Genomic DNA, 3,967 nt, shown 5'->3' with positions numbered 1-3,967 from the left:
AGCCTTTTCTCGTGCTTGAACGCAGTCTTAGCAAAAATGTCAGTCTTGATCAGGTTGAGTAGAGCAGAAAATAGAAGTTATAAACACTAATGGATCCTGGTCCGGTCGCCATCTTGGTCCCAGCACCGATCGCAGAAGGTTCTGAGTCGATCTCGGCAGCAGGTGACAAACTGAACGGCGCCAGGATGCTGAGACCAGAACTTCCTCTTCTGACGCGCTTATCAAAATATTCACTAAGATCCTAAACATTTGTAGCTTCAATAAGGAATGGTAATTTTTAAAAATCAACAAAACGTGTTAAAATTAATAATCTCAGTAATTATTGTTTCAACAAGGTGTTGAGCAATTCGGTTGTTTTTTGGTTTCATTAACAAAAAAGCGACTCAGAGACCAACTGGCAGCAGAGCAGGAGTTTAAATCAGCTGATCAATAATAGAGAAATAAATATCAAGCCTGGAAACTTGATACCGTAACGAACTGAATGTCATGTTTTTAACGTAATCTTTGCTCGGCTTGTGGGGCGCAGGCGGTTGCCACGGTAACAGGTGTGCTTAATGACAAAAAGAGAGAGAGAGAGAGTAAAACGGTAGGAGTGGTTCTGAGTTGATCACCTGTTCGGGTTATTTTACCTTTGTTTACCTTTGCTGTGGCTCATTACAGCCGCCGTAGTTTCTAAACGTTCAATAAACGACAAACTTGGACTGATGACCTCGTTCCAGTATAAGTCATTAACAACAAACATCAAACTGGACAAATATATTTCAGTAAGTAACAAACAAATGGCTTCTACCGCCATAATTACATCCCAACTTCAGAAGATTTGCCTTTACCTTTACAGAGCTCTTTGGTTCCTCCTGTCAGTCTGAAGTTTCTCATATTGAGGTCAAAGTTCAGATCTGCCAGAACTGACTGACACCTGCTGGCCTCAGGTTTGCAACCAGCTTGTGACTGAGAAACCAGTAACCTGCTCCCAGTGACAGAGTCTCACTGAGGAAGAAACTGCATCAGGTTTTCTATCACTTTATTATTTCTGCTGTAACTGATGGATATTCGCTTATAAAATAAGTCAATAGACTTTAATTTACAATTTTTATGTGTCGTGAGGCAGATCTCAGCCGCTGGTGAGAGAAAAAGTAGATCTTGGTCTCAGGAAGTTTGGGCTCCCCTGGCCTAAAGTATACACTGAGATGCCATTTAAAACATACTGAAATTTCAATAAATTTAATAGTTTACTTAAGTAAGCTTCAATTGAATTTTTAAGAAATCTATTTTGAGCATATATTTTAAAATATACATAAAATATCTTTAAAAGCATTGTTTCATTGGTACACTTCAGCAAATACATATTTTGTTCACTTAAAGTATACTTTAATTTAATATATTTCTTAAAAGTGTATTTTGGTACAATTACATTAAAGTGTGATTAAAGTTATGTCAAAATTGGTGCAAGTGTAACATAGTTAAAATGGTTCAGGTTAAATCCTGCTAAAATGCACCATCTGCTGGTAAAACGGGGTATTGCATTGACCCTAGAAAGAGCGGGGTATTATGGGTAATCCTCAGAGCCATGAGGATCACTGTCGAGGTAACGTGTCTCTGCGATGTGATGAAGAAATATTATTTATAAAATATGTTTATGGTTTTCGTTTTTGCATATTATTGAAATATGTTTAATCCATGTTATGTTAGCTTTGCTATTATATTGTTTTTGTTGCGTTATAGAAATGTTTAGTTCGTGAGAAAGTGTGGCGGGAATTTCCCACACGGTAACATTCTGGCTCCTCCTTGCAGGAGTTTCTTTCATGCCAGAGACTGACTTTACCTCGGTGCCCATGTGTGAAATGCAGGTATGTTTTACTAAATCTCTGTAGCAGATGGCTAATATAAGGCAGTTTTATATTAACAGTTTTATATAAAGATATGGTTAATTAATGTTTTTGCATTGTTTCAAGATGCAAGTTTGTACAAGCTAAAATATAAAAATGGCATCTAGAAAATAAAATGTCAGCATTTTATTTTATTTTTCAGAGCATTTTAATTAATTGTGTTACTTTCTTTAAAAAGGACACTCACTGGTTGTTCCTTTGATGTAAACCAAATCCACTATACGATCACTGTAATTTTCAATTATTTTATTTTGGTTACTGTATGATGGGTAATCCTCAGAGCCATGAGGCTCTCCACTGTCGAGGAGTTTCTTTCATGCCAGACTGACTTTACCTCGGTGCCCATGTGTGAAATACAGGTGGAGAATTAAAGAAAACAACTGATGCCAGATTGAGCTCCTAGTCCTTCATTTCTGCACCAAGAAGCCACCAGATCCACGTAGGCCACACTAGCATGCTTTTAGTATACTTCCTATATATTTAAAGGTAGTACACTTAATACTTAGTATACTTAAAATGTACTTACACAAATGTAAGTATGTTTGAAATATACTAAAGTTTTGTTTAGTAACTAAAGTTTTTCACTAGGGAAGTGGAACAATTTTGTAATTTCTACGTGATTATATTAACAAAAACACACAATTTCATTATAAAGTTGTGATTTTTTTAACAATAATATATATTTGATCATGTAGAAATTATTCTTTATACAGGGAAAAAGAAAAGAAACTGCTCTTGGGTTCCCCCTGGTGGCCAGTAGTATGAGCTGCAGAGCATAAGTTAGCGAAACAATGCAGCAAAAAATATTATTTAACCGAGAAAAGAAAGAGGAAGAACAGAAAAAAAAGATAAAGATTTGTTTTTGCTCGGTAATGTAATGTTTAGCAAACAGATTTGCTAAACATTACATTGTTTATCAGCATGATGGCGACCTTGAACGGTCCGGTTCAGCAGCCAAACATTTAAGCTAGCGTCTTTGTGTCTGTGTGAAACTGAGTTTAACTTCAGGAGTTGATTCTGCTGGTCGGCCCGAAATGTTTCTCAGTTTTTGGTTTCAAAACGCTGCTTAACGTTGATAATTAAAACTTCTCAATGTTTGATAATGTGTAGTGTAGCAGTGTGAAGTTATTACACTAGATTGTAAAGTGAGAAGCTATTCCAGTAGGAAATCATATGAACATCTGCAGCTTTTATTTTGAAAAGACGAAAGATCCGTTGCAAAACAGTGGGTAACTTCCTGTTTCAAAATTATTATTTTTATTCAAATTTAATGTGTTGCGAATGAAAATATGAATTATTATATTTACTGTTAAACATATTGAGTTCATGGATTGTAGTTTTGAGTGTCAGTTCGGGTTTAAAAGACAAATTAACGGATTTTACTGTTATAGTCTGTGGAGGCTTTTCCTTCGCGCTCTTTCTGTTCGGATTCCGTGGGAGAAGGTATGAAGTTTTGTTTTCTGTGTTCAATAAGTGTATTTTAAGTATAATAAGTGATAGTTTTATTACTGTTCTTGTAAAATAATGTGCTTTGGAGCACTTAAACTTTGTTAAAAAGTGATGGAACTGTGTTAGCAGTTATTTAGCTGCTCTTATGCTGCATGAAACATGAAAATGCTACATCCATGTGCTGAAAATAGTGCTGTTCCTGGTTAAACAGGCGCTGTGAGGAGAAAAAGCCTGTTTTTGACGACTATTTTCTGCTATTTGAATGCAGGAGCATTAAAAGTGCCTTCAGATCAGCTGTTTTCTGGCTGTTATTTCCCACAAGACACAACGCAGAATCAACTACGCTAAAACTCTCAGCACGCTACAAAAATGTTTCTGAGTTTTTGTTTCAAAATGTTGTTTAATGTTGATAATAATTAAAACTTCTCGATGTTTGATATTGGCTAGCAGAAATGCTTTTCCATCAGGCTGCATGGCTGCTGCATTAATATATCAGTGAGCCGCTCTAAGCTGCAGTTGGCGACATGTTGTTTGCTGATGATAATTTATGTGTCTAAAACAAACATAATCTTTACATCAACTTCTAAGTTATGTGAAACTTGTCCAATAAAAATGATTTGAAGGCACAGATT

General features: G+C 35.8%; 1 long non-coding RNA gene across 1 annotated transcript; it reads left to right on the top strand.

Moving 5' to 3' along the window:
* The first annotated feature begins 1,591 nt into the window (after window positions 1-1,591).
* Window positions 1,592-2,275, top strand: LOC116729234 (uncharacterized). The gene is made up of 2 exons (XR_004341112.1): window positions 1,592-1,847; window positions 2,246-2,275. It is a non-coding gene; the product is annotated as an uncharacterized LOC116729234 (long non-coding RNA).
* The last annotated feature ends 1,692 nt before the right edge of the window (window positions 2,276-3,967 follow it).

Source organism: Xiphophorus hellerii, chromosome 12, assembly GCF_003331165.1.
Source record: "Xiphophorus hellerii strain 12219 chromosome 12, Xiphophorus_hellerii-4.1, whole genome shotgun sequence".
NCBI lineage: Eukaryota > Metazoa > Chordata > Actinopteri > Cyprinodontiformes > Poeciliidae > Xiphophorus > Xiphophorus hellerii.
Note: the sequence above shows the minus strand (reverse complement) of the source record. Positions and strands in the feature narration are given on the sequence as shown.